Source organism: Aricia agestis, chromosome 3 (assembly GCF_905147365.1).
Source record: "Aricia agestis chromosome 3, ilAriAges1.1, whole genome shotgun sequence".
Taxonomy (NCBI): Eukaryota; Metazoa; Arthropoda; class Insecta; order Lepidoptera; family Lycaenidae; genus Aricia; species Aricia agestis.
Genome location: NC_056408.1, coordinates 9,799,643 through 9,819,248, shown reverse-complemented (window position 1 = coordinate 9,819,248; position 19,606 = coordinate 9,799,643). Strand labels below are relative to the sequence as shown.

At 35.3% G+C, this 19,606-nt stretch overlaps 1 long non-coding RNA gene across 1 annotated transcript; it reads left to right on the top strand.

Moving 5' to 3' along the window:
• The first annotated feature begins 318 nt into the window (after positions 1-318).
• LOC121740598 lies at positions 319-18,628 on the top strand. The gene is made up of 3 exons (XR_006037657.1): positions 319-433; positions 2,274-2,276; positions 18,619-18,628. It is a non-coding gene; the product is annotated as an uncharacterized LOC121740598 (long non-coding RNA).
• The last annotated feature ends 978 nt before the right edge of the window (positions 18,629-19,606 follow it).

Below are 19,606 nucleotides of genomic sequence, written 5' to 3'. Positions count from 1 at the left end.
CATTAATTAAAAAAAAAAATAAGCTTAGCTGTGATCACTGTGGACAGTTAGCTTCTTTTAATATAAATTGTGATAATAACTTAGAGGAAAAGCTTGTATTTATTCCTGTGAATACTAAACGCATTGAGAAGTTTAGAAATAACCTAAGTTCAAGTATTCAATTACTGAATGGGTCTAATAGCTCAGATGAAGCTTTTAATAAATTATTTAAGATAATAAGAACCCAATTTAACAGTGTGTTTACTTCAGTAACGGTTAGAAACAATAAAAAAATGAAAAATAATTTTACTAAATGGGCGACTGCAGGAATTAAAATAAGCAGGCAAAGATTGTATAATCTGTATGAAGAAAAATGTTTTAATAATAGTATAGCATTTAAAGAATACGTCAAAAACTATTCTAAAACTTTTAGAAAAGTTTGCAAATCTGCTAAGTGTCATCAGCAAAAAGTACTATTTCATTATCATTATCCTTAGCTAGATAAGGTAGATCTTTTTCTTTATTTACTTTATGTACATAAAGAAAAAGATTAAAAATTCCAAAAATAAAATTAAAAATACTTGCAAGGTAATAGCTGGTGAGACTGGAAACGTCACCTTTCGTAGCTCGGATTATCAACTGTATTTTGAAAATAAAATAATTACCAATGATCTAGAAGTTGCGACGGCCTTTGAAAAATTCTTTGCTGACATTCCGGTCTCAACTACGAAAAACTTAAACTCCTCACCTGCAGCTGCCGAAAAACTACTGAAAGATAATGTAAAGAAATATAATGTCAATTTTAAGTTTAGAGAGATTGACCCCAAAGACATTATTGATACTTTTAAATTATTAAACATTAGGAATACCACCGATCTTTGGGGCTTGTCTACAAAAATGATTAAATCAATAATTGACATCATAGCTCCTCATCTAGCAATGATTTTTAATAACTGTATAGAGAGTTTTTCCTGACTTAATGAAGCACAGCAAGGTTATACCTTTATTTAAAGCGGGAATTAAGTCTGATCCGACAAATTATAGACCTATATCGATTTTACCGACTCTTAGCAAAATATTTGAAAAATTAATTTTAAAACAGCTATTAGTACACTTTAATTCAAATAATTTATAACACGAAAATCAATACGGTTTTACTAAGGGTCGTTCCACAACGGATGCTGGTATAAGTCTTCTATGTAGTACATTTGAAGCTTGGGAGGGATCGCAGGATGCCTTAGGTATCTTCTGTGACCTCTCTAAGGCCTTCGACTGTGTCGAGCATGCTACATTGATTAGGAAATTACACCACTATGGCATAAGGGACTCAGCACTCAACCTTTTGACATCTTACCTCAAAAATAGGGCTCAAAGGGTTGAAATCAATAATAAGAGATCCAATGAAACCAAAATAGAATTAGGTGTCCCACTGGAATCTATTTTAGGCCCATTTCTTTTTCTCGTCTACATAAATGACCTACCTTATCTAGTTAAGGATAATGATAATGATATAGTACTTTTTGCTGATGACACTTCACTTATTTTTAAAGTGAAGAGACAACAGTCTAATTACGACGAGGTAAACAGTACTCTTTCAAAAATAGTACATTGGTTTAATGTTAATAATTTACTTTTGAATTCTACGAAAACTAAATGTTTAAAGGTTGCTTTGCCCAATGTACGGCAAGTTCAAACCAATGTACTATTGAATGATGAGAAAATGAATTTGATGGACACTACCGTATTTTTAGGTATTACACTAGATAGTAAATTACAGTGGGGTCCTCATATTGCTAAACTCGCAGATAGACTCAGTTCTGCAGCATATGCAGTCAGAAAGATTAGGGAAATTTTTGACGAAGACCCAGCACGATTAGTATACTTTAGCTATTTTCACAGCAGAATGTCATATGGTATCCTTTTATGGGGAAACGCTGTCGATATTAATACTATCTTGTGCTATCTTTGTGCCGCAGAAGCGAGCTATACGTTCGATTTACAAAATGTCTACATTTGAATCTTTGAGAGAAAAGTTTAAAGAAATTGGTATTCTAACAGTAGCTTCTCAATACATTTTGGATAATGTAATACATGTTAGAAAAAATATATATAAATTCAAAGCTAAAGGTGACATTCATTGTAGAAACACCAGAAATAAGTACAATCTAGATTGCCAGTGATCAGACTTAGTAAAGTCAGTAAATCTTTTAAAGGTCAATGACTACGCCTTTTCAATAAAATCCCAGAAAACGTTCAAAATCTTTCCATTAATAAATTTAAGAAAGTAGTCAAAGAGCGTTTGTGTGCCAAAGCCTATTATAAGGTCAATCTATACTATCTATACTAATATTATAAATGCGAAAGTATCTCTGTCTGTCTGTCTGTCTGTCTGTCTGTCTGTCTGTCTCGCTTTCACGCCAAAACTACTGAACCGATTGCAATGAAATTTTGTACACAGTTATTCTAGAGTCTGAGAAAGGACATAGGCTACATTTTGATGTAGGAAAATATCTTATTTCCATGAAAATATCGATGAAAATTTATTCGCATTGCGCAGGCCAGCGCTCATCCCGGGGGTCCTGGGTTCGAGTCCCGCAGGCGGAACAAGTTTTCAATGTTCCTGGGTCTTGGATGTGTATTAAAATAATATTTCAAAAATCTTAAATATAATTATTTTATGTATAATATTATAAAAAATCCAGAAATATATCGATGCAATTTAGTTCTAATACGATTTAACAGATGGCGTTTTATTTTATTTTAGTTCTAATACGATTCAACAGATGGCGTTTTATTTTTTACTTAAATATATTTTATGTATCTATACTTCTATACTAATCCATACTAATATTATAAATGCGAAAGTATCTCTGTCTGTCTGTCTGTCTGTCTGTCTCACTTTCACGCCAAAAACTAATATTATAAATGCGAAAGTATCTCTGTCTGTCTGTCTGTCTGTCTGTCTCGCTTTCGCGCCAAAACTACTGAACCGATTGCAATGAAATTTTGTACACAGTTATTCTAGAGTCTGAGAAAGGACATAGGCTACATTTTGATGTGGGAAAATACCTATCTTATTTCCATGAAAATATCGATGAAAATGAATTCGCATTGCGCGTGGCCAGCGCTCATCCCGGGGGTCCTGGGTTCGAGTCCCGCAGGCGGAACAAAAATTTTTCAATGTTCCTGGGTCTTGGATGTGTATTAAAATATTATTTCAAAAATCTTAAATATATTTTATGTATAATATTATAAAAAATCCAGAAATATATCGACGCGATGCAATGAACATTTTAGTTCTAATACGATTCAACAGATGGCGCTTTTTTTTACTTCGTTGGAACATAAAACTAATCATACTTATTAGTTATTATGTTTTTGTTTATAGTTTTTAATACGTTAGAATATTATGTTTAATAATATTATCACTTGCTATAATAATAATCAATCTATCTTATCTTATAGAACTCCTACTGCATTTCTAAGGAGTTCGAGTGTGTTGTGTTGGCCTATATTCCATCCAGAAAATATATCAATGCAATCAACATTTTAATTCTAATGTATGAAAACAGATGGCGCTTTATTTTTTACTTCATTATTATAACAGAACTAATCATACGGTACCTACTTTATTATATATTATTGTTTTTATTCATAACTAGCTGTTGCCCGCGACTTCGTCCGCGTGAACTTTAGTTTATAGCGCGCGGTGTCAACAAAATTTGTGTCAAATTTAAAAACTTTTTAAAACCCTGGTAAGTGGTACCCCTCTTAGGGCCGCGCTACACCGGAATGGCAGCGCTGAAAGTGCTCGCCTCGCCGCTGCCATTCCGGTGTAGCGCGGCCCTTAATTAATCAAAATACCCAAAAACAGCTGTGCAGTGTGCACATAATCTGTACTAATATTATGAATGCGAAAGTATCTCTGTCTGTCTGTCTGTCTGTCAGTCTCGCTTTCACGCCAAACGCCAAAACTACCGAACCGATTGTAATGAAATTTTGTATACTGATAGTCTAAAGCCTGAGAAAGGACATAGGCTACTTTTTTACTGGAAAAAAGGGTTGTAAGGGTCGTAAATTTGTTCAAAAAATTCATAATAGATGGCGCCGTGCGTCTTCTACATCGCGCTGACGCTTGCTCAAAAGTCTTTCTATAAGAGGTGGTATCATCCTACATTTAAGTCTCGATTTTTTTCGATTGTTATATCTATTCTACGGTATTAAATAACTCAGTACTTTATCTGTGCAGGCAGTGACGTAACCTTAAGACCAAATTTCACCAACGACTGTTAAAGTTAATGCTCGAATTAGTATCACGTTAGCTGTTTTGTTTTTCATATGAATGAAAGAGAAGACAGGATATTTTAACAAGCTGTTAACACTAACAGACGTTGGTGAAATTGGGGCTAAACCTATCAATGATAAATAGTTTATGGGTAAAGTTGTGTAATTGGGGGGCTAAATAAGCTTTAAAATTTAGCATAATACCTATATAAAGTTTAACATACAAAAATGAAGTACTTATTGTTTGCACACTGCACAGCTGTATTGATTTAAGGGGTACCAGGGTTTTTTTATAAAAGCTTTTGACACCAATTTTGTTGACATCGCGCGCTATAAACTGAAGTCCACGCGGACGAAGTCGCGGGCAACAGCTAGTGATTTCATAAACGATGGCACATCTTGGGAGTAGGATGGCTGCTTACAAGGCTACATACATACATAGTAAGTAAGTCATGTACAATAATGTAGAAACATTATTGTACATGACTTACTTACTATGTATGTATGTTGACATTGTATAATTTTAAGTTACAGCATTGTAAATTTTATTTTAAAAGATTAATTTTTTTTACCTCACTTTTTTTTGGTAAAAAAGTGGGCCCCGCGCGAGTTTCTTACGCCGATTCTTCTCGCCGGGATAGTTCCCGAACCGGTGGTAGGCACCGTAGCTAATATTAACATTCTGAAAGTATTTTCTTAAAATCTACTCAGAAATAAAACATTTTTTATTTTATTTATTTTTATTTTATTAGTGTTGTATTGTATTGTGTCTCTTCTTACATAAGATTGTAAAACATTAGGTATTCTTTCTAGCGCCCAAGTATTTTTAATTACTAAATTCCCATAAAGTCGTGGCATTTTATAGGACATATAAATAATTGAAGTACGGTAGCGGAAGGACACGTTCGTAGTAAAAATAAAATGCTATAACCTCAAGCGATAAAACACGACCGTAAAATGTTTTAGGAGCTTTCTCTTGCATTTTCCAAGTAAACGAGTAAATGAAATGACAATGTAACTTGTATTTCCCAAACTACAATAGCAACAGCCTGAGAAAGGACATAGGCTACTTTTTTACTGGAAAAAGGGGTTGTAATGTTTATGCGTAAATTTAGATGGCGCCAAGAGTCGCCTAGATCGCCTATCGCTTGCTCATACATATTTCTATAAGAGGTGGTACCATGTTGTGTTAAATTTTTCGATTCTTTCGATTGTTATACACGAACTCACCTACTAACATAGATATATAGATATCCCTTTTTTTTTTTTTTTTTTTTTTTTTTTTTTTTTTTTTTTTTTTCGCCGAGAAAATGCTTTTAAGCATCTTGCGGGAGATGGGGTCCTATCCGCAAGTATGTGGGTCTCTGCTGCGTCCGAAGATGGTGGTGGACGCAGCCCCTACCCACTAAAAACTCGGCGGTACTCCACTATGCGCCTTGGGCGGGCCGCGGGATCGCGTGAGCCTACACCACGACTCCGCCGGCGAGCGCCTGCTGCTGCGCAGGCTCTTCTCTGTTGGGGCTTTTTGCCCCGTCGAGGCCAAGAGAGGCCCCAACATAGATATCCCTACCAATAATAAATACTAAACAATTTATGGGTAAAACTAAAGTTGTGTAATGCAGCTAAGTTGTGTAAAGCTAAATAAGCTTTAAAATTAGGTATAAAATCACTTCTTTGCAGTGGTATGGTGGCCATTGGGAATTGTCGGAAAAGTATGGCTAGGTGATTTTTGTAAATGGCTACTCGACTATGATTAGCTACATTGCAAAAATTTGCCTGGTGTAAATGGTTGAATTGTTTTATTGTATTTAAATTAATGTGTTCGCGTTGGTATGGCGGGCTGTAAGCCACACCCGAGGAGTATGGCATTACGCTACCGCCTACTTCTTTATTTTTCGACTATCTGAAAATAAAAGCATTTTTGTGGAACAAATCGTTTGACACTCGTTATTTATCCGACACGCCTACGCGTTTGTACCAAAAACTTCTACATCAGTTTTAATAGAAGTCTTTGGTTTGTACCACCGGTGCGAGGGCTATGACCATCATTTGCCTTTTTGCCTTTACGTAATTAGACCCCTGAAGAACCGCCATACTGGTACAGATGTCCAAGAATTTTGTGGCACCATCTCCCAGTCTAGTAGGTCTAGATTCCATTATAAGCCTAATGTAATTTTTTCGCAAAAGTCGATATTCAAGAAGTAGGTAGGTTATTTACTTAGCACATAGGAACCACTTAGTTATAGGTAATAGGAGAATCACACATTCTCAAAAACCTTTATAAAAATATATTTTTTAAAATAAAAAAACAATCAAAATAAGTCTGGATTCCCCAGAATATTTTTTTATTATTACTATCAAGCTAATTTTCGTGAGAAGCTTCATTTTGTTAAGACGAACAACAATTTTCTCTGCGAAAATTCTCGAAAGTACCACATTCGAGAATTTTCGCGGAGATAACAGAGATCTTCTTCTTAGTCGTATCCTCATGGCTGAGGGACGTGACCAGTGACCACCAACATTTGCTTTCCGGGATAGGACTTTCGATTTGTCTCTGTTTTTGGCCTGATGCAGTGCCTCCTGGAACGTGTAGCCACTATGCCTCTGCCTCTTTTCCCCTCTAATTACCCAGCTAGTATGAGACGCTCAAGTATTCAAGTAAAGAATTTATTTAAGATAAAGACTTACTCTAACATTTTAAAATAAAAAAGAACCAGTTTAATGCGCTAGATTTTTCACAAAAAGCCATGAATTATAAATTTCACAATTCTTTTTCTTAAACTTTGGTTTTTCTTTGTTTAATTCCACGAAATTTATAACATATTGCCTATTGCTATCAAATGAGACCTTTTTTATCTTCATAGGATATTTACATGAGAAGTACTGGTCAGATTAATCAAATCAAATCAAATCAAAATCATTTTATTTGCTTAGGAATATGGTACAATAAGGTGTTAGCTTTTTCATTTTCCACATATTCTACTACAATGAGTGTGCAAATATTATTACCAGATACTAAGGTTAATGTATTACCAAGTCGTATGTATTACCAAGATTTATTATATAGAAATAGAAATGTCGATACTTAATTAATTATTGATTTATTACATTACAATAGATAGGTGCATTTTATAATTTGTCAAATAATTTTTCAGAGATATATATATCACACGTTAATTTTGTTTAAATTAACTCATTCATAATATTTTGTCATCGAAGAATTCATTTACTGAATAATACATTTTGTTTAGAAGCCAGATGTATAGTTTATTTTTATATTGTTTTATGGTCATCTCTTTAAAGCAGTTAGGTAATTTGTTATAGATCCGAACTGCCATACAATACGCGTTTTTACTACAAATGTTGAGTCTTTGGTCAGGTATAACAAGTTTATGTTTATCTCTACTACTTTTTGTTGCTAAGTTAATTTTTTTAGTAAAGAAGCGATCTAGATTGTTCTGCACAAAAACACCAACGTCAAAAATATACTGACAAGGCAGCGGCAGTATTTTAAATTTTTTGAACAACGGCTTACATGTTTCAAAATATTTAGCGCTCGATATACATCTGATACATTTCTTTTGTATTTTGAAGACTCTGTGCATGTCTACGGAGTTGCCCCATATAACGAGACCATAGCGAAGAACAGAGGCAACATGCCCATGATACGCTATGGTTGCTGCTTGAACAGACACTGTGTGTTTTAGATTGAATAGAACGAACATATACTTTTCCAATTTAATACAAATTTTATCGATATGTTCCTTCCATGTGCATAAATAATCCACAGTTAGGCCTAAAAATTCAGTCGATTCTGTCTCTTGTATTAGTGTGAAAACCCGAGAAAAACTAAAATGGCTGCCATTTTACAACCGTGAGAGAGAGAGAAAATTTGAGAGCTAATTTATCGATAAAATATGCCATAGATCATGACATTAAAGGATCGGATACCGGTGTCGGGACACATTGTATAAGATTCTCGCGTCACAATGTTAGTCACCTTACTCCTCCGAAACGGCTTTACTGATTTTAACCAAATTTTATATGCATATTCAGTGGGTTTGAGAATCGGCTACTGGGTACTTTTTATATTGATAAAGTGCATTTTGTTGAATAAATAATAGTAAATTATTACAACTCGAGACTGACGGCGACCATTGTTTGTGGGACGGGATAGCGATGGACGTTGTCATGGTAATCATATTTAGTCACTTCAATAAAATAATATGGGTGAAATTAATTTATATTATGGTAAAGCAACGTTTGCCGGGACAGCTAGTAATAACTAATATACAGTGTGTGACAAAAATAAGTGATAATACTTTAGGGTGTGTACGTGTTCCTTGTAGAGAGTTCACTGTGAAAGTATCAGCTCTGAAAGAGAACATTTTTTTGTCATTTTTGTATAGGCAATGCAAGGGCCCGAGCGTCACGAGTTTCCCCATACAAAAGTGAAAAAATTGTTAGTATTTCAGCGCTGCTACTTTCACAGTGAACTCTCTACAAGGAACACGTACACACCCTAAAGTATTATCACTTATTTTTGTTACATCCTGTATAAATATTGGAAATCAACGCCTCCGTGGTCTAGTGGTTAGAGCATCGCTCTCGACTCCGGAGGTCGTGGGTTCGAATCCCGCGTTGGAAACATGTTATTTCCAAGTTTGGTTAGGACAATGCAGGCTGATCACCTGATTGTCTGACAAGTAAGATGATCCATGCCTCGGATAGGCATGTAAAAAGTCGGTCCTGCACCTGATCTCTCGCCAGTCGTGTCGGTCTTCCGTCCCACTGGGTTATGAGAGTAAAAGGAATAGAGAGTGCTCTTGTGTACTGCGCACACACTTGGGCACTATAAAATTACTCCTGCGTACCTGGCCTGGTTTGAATGAATCCGGCCACCGTCACCGAAACCGGTGTGGGGAGTATTATTAAATATTGGAAAATCCCCCATCCCCATATTGTCTTGGAGTACATGGGGTACATAATATTATGTTTTCCGATCACGCAGGGGCGCTGAAAGTACCGATTTTCTGATTAGTTCCGGTTTACAGACCGTAAAGTGCACCGCTAATTCGAGATTTACGAGATCATAAATAACGATTGTGTAGCTCTGTTGTGGCTGTGGCAGGAATCTATAAAGATATAAATATAAAATATTTATGGCAGTATAGTAGGCGGTATAATATAATCTCCTTACTTAATGTATGTACAATATTTAGAACGAACATTGTTAAGAGAGTGTAGAGCACAATATGGTGAAAACTGAAAACTTCCCATTGTTACTCTAACTTGTAGATAATAATATTATTATGTTTTAGGAATCTTTAGTCACTTTAATTAAAAACTTTTATAATAATACTTCTGTTTACTTGATGAATAGTGCTTTTAGTTCAAGTTAGGTTAACGGTTGCTATGATTTATAATTATAAGGCGTATCGTAATTTGCATTGACCCAAGAACCAGAGAGAGACATACTTTCGTCATTGTTTAAAAGCTAAAAGTTTTACTGTCTATACCAATATTATAAATCTATTTAATATAAAGCTGAAGAGTGTTTTTGTTTGTTTGTTTGAACGCCATAATCTCAGGAACTACTGCTCCGATTTAAAAATTATTTCAGTATTAGGTAGCTCATTTATCGAGGAAGGAAGGCTATAGAGATATATTATCAAGCTAAGACTAACAGGAGCGAAGAAACGACGGCCCGATAGTCAATTCCCCGGGTAAGGCCTAAAGTATTAAATAAACTTTTTCATTAGACTTTGAGGTACCTTTATTCTGTAAGTAGGTGCCATGCTAAAGCTAGGTTCGAATTCTCGCGTGTGTTCTTTCTGATTTTAGGGACAACGTCTCAACTTCAAAAAAGCGACTCTGAATAAAGAGTTGGTACCTATTGAACATTCGGTATTCCTATCCCTACACATTTTATACGTTAAGCTTTATGGCACCACAATAAAAGGAATTCTAAGCAATAATCCAGAATTCTAATTTGATGTGACGTAAAATTTATGGCCCCCATAAACACTAGGCAAAAGTATTATGCAAGGAGTGCAATTTTCTTTCCGCCCGTATTCTTTTTACGGCCGTCTACTTGAGTAATGAAAAAGTATTAAATCGTCCGCGTGGGGATGAAAGAAGGTCGTTGGGACACTTTTATTGTATCCCGGCGAATAGGGTGACTTTTACAGCCACGCCAATTCCATGGGTGAAAATAAAATGGCGGCTGCAGAGTGGGAATTTTTCTACGGAATATAGTAAATACTTACATGTAAAGGTATATTACGCAGTAGGTATATTTTGTTATCGTATGAAACGATCATTATACACCAATTATGGCAAACATTTCGTTTTTACTCTGCTGCAAACAATGTACTGCGTCGGTTCGAATAAAGGAAAGAAGTATAAAAATTAAGACTAAAATTTTATTGTTACAAGTTAGTCCGAGGGAACGATAAAATTTAAAGGTTTTTTAAATCTTCAATTCAAAGATACTTAATATCTTATGCCAGTGACTAATAGTATGTCTGACTGACATGTTTTAAACACCATGTCTTCACATGGTGTTTTAAACATGTCAGTCAGACTGCATTGAAGTCAGACAATGAAGCATCTGACATTAGCCCAGACTAGCCACTTGTCCCACCACGGCTACCGCTGGGCCGGCCTTGATGATTCCATCGCGAATGTGCTGTCCGACATGCTCCTAAAACAATAAAATATAATGAATGGAGATTTCGTAATCCTTACAATATTAGTTCAGGAGTGACTCAGTAGTGGTATATTTAAAGTGAGGTAGGAGAGGAGCGTGAAACTGATGAGTGAAGAAAATACTTATTATTATACAGCCTGTTATCTTAGGTTACATTATACATAGTTTATTGTGTAGTACATAATCAAAGCCTCAACATTTAAAAAGTTAAGTGTCTTCTAAAGTAGGTTCCTACCAAATATACCAAATAAATAAGGACATAACGTGATGACTGATGATATTTTATGGTGTTGTGTGTATATTGTATCCATATACAACCATGTAAGTTGTGACATTGGTGACCCTGACATGGTAGTGATGATGATGATGATGATGAATGTAATTTGCATAGTAGCATATGCTTTCAGTTCTTAAAACAACGCCTAAACCCCCAAACTTGTATCTATAAGGAATCCGGAGTTCTCTTAGTATCTTCGGAACCATAGTATACCTTGGTGCAAAATCTTGCGTTTTGGTAGCATATGCTTAGGATGCTTCTCATAATACCAAAATCACCATATGTTTCCATATAAATTTTGAGGAGTTCCCTCGATTACTCATGGATCCCATCATCATATCACCACTTTTGTGAAAATGGGACCAAATTGGAGTGAAACCTAATATAACAAAACAAAAATTTTGAAAATCGGTTCACAAACGGCGGAGTAGTGATCGAACATACAAAAAAAAATCCACAGCCGAATATATAACCTCCTCGTTTTTTGGAAGTTGGTTAAAAATGGAAAGGGCGTAAGCGACAGAATGGTGTTGGTCGCGTAATTTAAAAACCGTAAATTATACATTTCATACAAGCTATGAGCAAATTAAAGTGCAAGTATGCTTGAAGCCTTGAACCAATTTGTACAAATTTTGGAAGCTTAAATCACTCTCCTCTGTTGGCAAAATAGGAATCCCTTTTTTACAGAGGTCTTTTTGATTGATTATTATGTGTTATAAAAGTTGACCAATCGTGTTATGCTATGGGTAATTCAAAGACAAAGACCATGATGAATACTGACAATGAACTTTAATTTCTTAGCTTTAGTTGGTACAACTAATTTAAGTATTACTTATATTCTGTGGCTTTAGTCATTGCTGAGAAATAGAGGAAAGTGTGAAAAAAACGGGGGAAATTATTTGACAGGGCTTATTTGAACGTACTGGAGCAATTTTTATGTTATTTGGCACACATGAAGAACAGACCACGTGAAAGGACATAGGTTTCTTTTGTGGAAAAATGTATGGTTTCCGTGACATTCCTAAATTATGCGGGCGAAGCCGCGCTGAACATCTAGTTTAAAATACATTGCCCGGGCGTAACCATGCAGAATTTTTGCCGCGTAACTTCGGCCTAGAGTGTTTAGACAATTTAACTATGATGTTGTGTGAAATCAAACATTGATTATGTTTGATGCTGGGCTGCGGTCCCCCGACACACCTTGACAATAATTATGGGCTAAAATATTTTACACTTAGGAAATTGAATTTAATTTTATGCTTTATTGTGTAGGTTATAGTGCAGAATAACTCCTATCAACAGGATCATAATATTATCATCATGATTACCATTTACCATCTATAAAATATAAATGTCCTTTTTGATGAGGCCGTTAATATGACGACCTATATCACCACATATGATGACCTATGTGGCTCAGTTGGTGGGCTGTTGGTAGCTCAAGCCGGGGGTCGCGGATACGAATTCCGCCGACGGAACAAAAAGTTTTCAAAAAGTTCCTGGGTCATGGATGTGTATTAAAATATACCAATAACCAGGCTGAGCAAAGTAAACAAATCTTTCAAAGGTCAATGTATACGCCTATACAATAAAAATCCCAGAAAACGTCCAAAATCTTTCAATTAATAAATTTAAAAAAGTTGTTAAAAAACGTTTGTGTGCTAAGGCTTATTATAAGGTAACTGATTTTCTCAATGACAGCACACCTTGGGAAAAATAAGCTGACAAACCATAGGCCGCTTCTATAATATAATTAATGGCACTCCATTTTTACATACTTAGTGTAATTTAGCTTAAGTTATTATTGTTATTTTCCACCTTTTTGGTAAAAGGTGGCCCCGTGCGAGTTTCTTACGCCGGTTCTTCTCGGCGGGGTAGTTCCCGAACCCGTGGTAGGCCGTAGGCCTCATGTAGTCACGACATTCTATAAGTGTTAACTTTGTTAACCTACTTAGAAATAAATATTTTTCATTTCATATGTGTACTTATCATAATAATATAATAAAAGTCTTAAATATAATATGTATAGTGTAAAAGTAGTAAATATATATTTCCGTTGTCTGGTAAGTATCTGTAACTCAAGTTCTTCAGATACTTAGCACGGGGCCAGACTGACGTGGTGTGAAGCGTCCATAGATATTTTTATATTATTAATTTTTCCATACAAAGATGAAAAAAAGTTACTTTGTCAGCGCTGCACTTTCACAGTGAACTCTATGTAGGCGACCCATACACAGTACACACCCTACAGTATTATCACTAAGGTTGGGTTGCACCAACTAACTTTAACTATACTGTAACTTAACTTTAACTACAATCCGAAATGTCAACTCTATGGTTTAAGTTAAAAATAGACGCCATCAAGACGCCATATTTAATCATAACCATTATAGAGCTAGACAAAGTTTTAAATGCACGTGACGAAAAAAGGAACTAACGCTGTCATCATACAAAAACTTCATTTTTGACAGTTCTCCTTTACCAGCAGCGCCCCGCCCACGTTCATTTATAACCTTGTTGGACCAGCTGTCATCTGTCAATTTCGTCGGTCAAAGTTAAGGTCAAAGTAATTAAAGTTAACGCTAAATTTAGCCTTAACTATAACCATAACTTTAACCTTACCTTTAACTTTAACCACGCCTCTGGTGCAACCCAACCTTAGTTTTACACACTGTATTAATTTTTGTTTCAAGAACTTGCAAGACAATGTAAGTACCTAAGTAATGGGGATTGTCCATTTTTTTTTCATTTTGCTCATTACAAAAACATTTCGAGGAATAAGGTCAGTGATCGTTTTTCTGTATATAAACGAAAAAAAATACCCATTAGTTACTTATATTTTTGAACAAATACGTTTAACCTTTGTTTGACCTTCCATTGAACGTCATCGCGTTAAATTAGCAATAAATTCGACCAACATTACGTTTCCAACTTTTGGTAAGCTTCTCGTGACTCGTATCAGCTTTCACATAATGAGAACTTGCATTTGACGAACCAGCCATTATAAATAAGATTGAAAGGAAATTTAAAACATTTATGCAGAGGTCAATTGGCGGCCGATGATGACGTCAGAGCGAAACTTAAAAAAATATTAAGAAGAAACTATACAATGAATTTCAAAATTATTTAATTTATATTCTTAAAATACCTACCCTATTTTAACGAAAAAAAATATAAAAAGTACAAGCATGTGATTTTTTTTGGACAATGTCCATTATACCAGAATGCCCGGTACCTAAGCTATAAGATTTAGCAGAATTTATAATAATTATAAATTCTTTATAATAATTAAAAATACGGTTAGTAATCCCAAAGACTAATTATTAGTCTTTGGGATTACTAACCGTATTTTTTTTAAAAGTACAACGTGTTTGTCTCACGTGATAGCATTTATTTTAGAAGTGTGTCGAACGAATAAGGGGTAGAGGAGGGTAATTTTTGGTTTATTTACCTTACTTTTTAAAGTTGTTTGGTGGGTTTTTTTTTTAATATTTTAATTTAATTTATTTACATAAAGTAATAAGTACGGTTCTCCGCACACACCATACGGCCTACACTATGCCAGTCTTGAAACAGTACCTACACAGAAACAGTGTTTGCCGTCACAAAATTAAAATAAACGAAAATACTTACAGCTTTTTTCCAAAACTTCCATTTAGGCGAAGGTGCAGCGGCGGCGTAAGTCAGTAAAAGAACAAATGCCAAGGAAAAAAGAAAAATCCTTTTGAAATTCATCGTAAGAAAGAAATTGATACTGATACTTATCTGAAAAAATCCTCGGTTTTTATAATATACCTTAAGTTTCAGTCAAATAGATTGGCTAAGTCCACTTATGAATTATGTATGTAAATATACTTCAGTCCAGTATTATCTATTAGCTCGATAATGATAAAAATATGTAATACTAGATGATGCCCGCAACTCCATTGCGCAGAAATGCACGGGAACCGTGCTTTTTTGGGATGAAAAGTATCCTATGTCCTTTCCCGGGACTTAAAATATCTCCACACAGTAGTTCCTGAGATTAGCGCGTTCAAATATGCCCTTTTAAATAATTTCCCCCCGTTATTTCCACCCTTTCCTCTATTTCTTAGCTCCTATTATAGTATAAGCGTGATAAAATATAGCCTACAGCCTTCCTCGATAAATGGGCTATCTAACACTGAAAGGTTTTTCAAATCGGACCAGTAGTTCCTGAGATTAGCGCGTTCAAACCAGGGCTTCAAATACCGGTATTTTTTCATAACGTTATTGCTTCAAGGGCATAGATAACGGTATGAAAATTTACCCGATACTAGAAATAACGGTAAAAATTGGAATTAATACCGGTAAATGCTGCGAATAATAAAAACTAAGGAAATGTAACTCCTATACTTCAACCGTTTTAAATTTGGCTCCTTTTCGAACACTAAAATATGACAATTCAGATTTTCGCCAAGGTCGTATCCCAGGTAACGTATCATAATATTGCGCGCCCTTATGAAACAATAATTGTCAAAAGCGGATAGTATTATGCAGTATACACCAAGCACATCTACTATCACGAAGAAACGAGCACATAATTATTATTTTAAAATCAAATATTTTCCTCTGATCCTTAAGACATCGATAATAATAATATACATGTAATAATTATGAAAAAACCTTGGTGTACGACTTGCGCGAATCTAAAACTGTCCGAGCACCTAGAAAGACGTTTTGAGATTACAAAATCTATGTGCTAAATTATTACAGAATTGAAATTAAAAACTTACGTAAATTTTGTAAGTTACTCACAGTTTACAATATTAAAGGAAATACTTATTTGTTTTTGTCGATTGAACGTAATTTATTACATTATGTTTTTTGTTTTGTTGTAAAAAAATCCGTAGCAAGAAATATGAGAATACCCATATCATCTTATAACGCATTTAATATAATGTCAGCCAGACCCTAAAATTTCGTTTATGATTAAATTGTTACATCTTGCATAACACTGTCCATGGCGACTTTGTAAAAATTTTGTAATTATGTTATTTTTTTAATATTGCACTTTTAGTTTAGAATAACATGTAAATTTAATAAGACAAACACAAAGAGACCAACTTAATTTTACGCAAATATCCTAACATCCAACTTAAATAAACCATCTTTTTTGGGTCGACAAAAATACAAGCAATTTAAGCATAATTTTAAACAATTCACTTACAGATGAAAGGTTATTTGTGGTTATTCCTATATTAAAAGTCGTATCTGTATGACTTCTGCACCATTTCACAGGGCATTTAGGCATTTTAACAACAATAATATTGTAAAAAGCTACGTAAAAAGGTAAAACGTAAGTAAACAAACCTATGTAAACAAATTGTAAAATAAGTTTGACAAAATTGTCATGTCAACCTGGTTGAATGTCACTCGAGTATACATACACGAAAAATGTGTACCGAACACATGCATAAATATGCATGTATTCGGGTCACATTTTGTAGCCTTCTGGTACACTTTTTTTGACGGAGTTACTCTTCCTTAGTTTTTATTATTCGTAGGGTAAATGTTATAACGGTAAATAGGATTTATAACGGTAAATATATGTTCTTTGATAACGTTACCTTCTGTAAAATAAGTACTTAATTTAATCGGTCAATTCAGTATGCAGTATGCACAAAATTAAACTAGACGTGTCTGGTGACCAGTAGGTATATATTATAGGAAAAATGGCGTCTAATGAGAATGACATGGTCAGTACTCAGTAGTTCAGTGCTTAGTATATTTGTTCAAATATTACTAATTTATGGTTTGTATAGTAAATTATTGTATTGCCAGCACGTGCGCCGTGCGCTGGCTGCCGGGCGGACTCTGTTGTTTTGCAGACGACGGGGCGAGGCGGGCTTTTATGTCCACGAAGGAATAAAGACCGCGTCTGCCCGTCGATGTCTGCAGCTGCCCTCGCTACGTAGGTACACAAAGCACACGACGAGTGGAGGCAGTCAGTTCAAGACGTTCGTTCTAGTGGAGATAAAGAGAATAGAGCTAGCAGCCGCCTCGCGCCGCCGCACCGTCTGCGTTACTGCATGTAAACTGGTTTGTGTGATCCACGGTGGGCAGCCGCGGATATGCCACGCCGCCAGAGCCCGCCGGGGATCTGCGGAGCGGTCTTTTTTCCCTTGGTGTGCGTTGGTAATACATATTGTAGGATTCCCTTTGTGCTATCGTTCACGGCGAAATTGACCGGTCCGCCCAGCCCCATCGTGTGCAAAGCGCCTCTGATCCGACGGGCTACGCTCCTTAAAATATTCTCCGTGTTATAATACCTACATATTTTGTAAATGCTATCATATAATTTTGTGCTTCCTTTTTTAAATGTGTGGATACTTTTAACTATAGTCTACAAAATATATATGTACCTATGTATTAAACTTAGAATTCTAGTAACAAATACTAAGACATACAAATAATTATGCCATATTTTTCCCATTCCCCGCATTCGCCACAATTAAAACAAGTAAATAAATACGGACATAGGTACCTTGCATAATTTTCTGCATTCATTGACTAAACAAATTGCAGCACCATCTTGACTTGTTAAGTCGAAGTTTTTTTTTAAATGAAAATAAGGGGGCGAACGAGCAAACGAGTCACCTCATGGAAAGCAACTTCCGTCGCCCATGGACACTCACAGCATCAGAAGAGCTGCAGGTGCGGTGCCGGCCTTTTAAGAGGGAATAGGGTAATAGGGGAGGGTAGGGAAGAGAGAGGAAGGGAATAGGGGAGGGGACACCTCCGGTAAACTCACTCACTCGGCGAAACACAGCGCAAGCGCTGTTTCACGCCGGTTTTCTTTGAGAACGTGGTATTTCTCCGGTCGAGCCGGCCCATTCGTGCCGAAGCATGGCTTTCCCACGTATGTAAAAACTGGTGCTCGGAAGTCGGAAGTTGGGCTGCTAGTGAGATTTGGTGCACGATGCATACCGCATACCTGATACCAGAAAATATCGTTATATTTACCGGTATTTTATAACGATATTTTTTGGTTATGTTACTAGATATCGATAAAAAAATACCGTTATCTGGCTACCATTATGAAAATACCGGTACGTAACGATATTTTTTCGTGTTTTCGATAACGTTATGAAGCCCTGGTTCAAACAAACTCTTCCGCTTTATCATAATATTAATACGCAAACAAAAAACTTTGTAACCCTTTTTACGAAAAATGGGTAACGTAGGCGCATGAAATTTTGCACAGTTATAGTTTATATGGTGAAGGAGTGCATCGAGCTAATATTATTTTGAAATGATGCTTTTATCATAATTTTTTTTAATAAATAAAACATTACACACACTACAACACACACACATGAGAAATGACAGATTTTTGAGTGACAAGCCTATACATACGAATTATACTCTTTTATTTATGGTTGAAGTCTGTTGACAACAAGTTGACAAATTTAAAATGGATTATAGTTTTTTTTATTGAATCTAAGATACTATTAGACAATGCTTACACAGCCAGTCTGAAATCAGCGGAGTCCCAAAGACAAGAGTTGAAAAAAAATAATGATAAAGTCAATATTTTTTACAAAATATAGGTAGTAGTCCTAATGTCGTTGAAGCTAAGGTCGAATTTCGACCATGGGGTGATCTCTAGTAATATTAATATAGCCTTCCTCGATAAATGGGCTATATAACACTGAAAGATTTTTTCAAATCGGACTAGGGGGGTGAGTCAAAATCGAATCGCCGATGAAAATGTATGGAATTGACATAAGCGTTCGTTATTATGACGTTGACGTTCTACTCGTCTTATGTCAATTCCATACATTTTGATCCGCGATTCTATAACAAAGCGAAAACGAAAAGATTTTGGCTCACCCCCCAGTAGTTCCTGAGATTAGCGCGTTCAAACAAACCAACAAGCAATCAAACTAACAAACTCTTCCACTTTAACTTATAATATAGTGAAGCTATAATATGTAATTGATTGTACTGTCAGTTCTTGGTCTTGATGGAAATTCATTTTAACCACAAATAAACTTTACGTACACTTTTTCCACTATATTCATTGATTATTAAAAATGTTAGCTAAAATATAATCCTTCCTGGCAGTCGACAGTCGGGTAAAAACACGACCGGTTTCGAAATGACCCGGCCGGACGATGATGAATTATTTCGAAACCAGTCGTGTTTTTAGCAATGATATTCTATGTTACTTATTTTAGAAACTCATTGGTTTTTAGTAAACATTTTTATAATCAATGAATATAGTGGAAAAAGTAAAATTTTGTTTTATTTGTGTTTGTATCATCAATGCACAACAATCACTCATTCAAGTGCGTTATTGAGTCATCAGGTATCAGGTGTTACGGACTCTG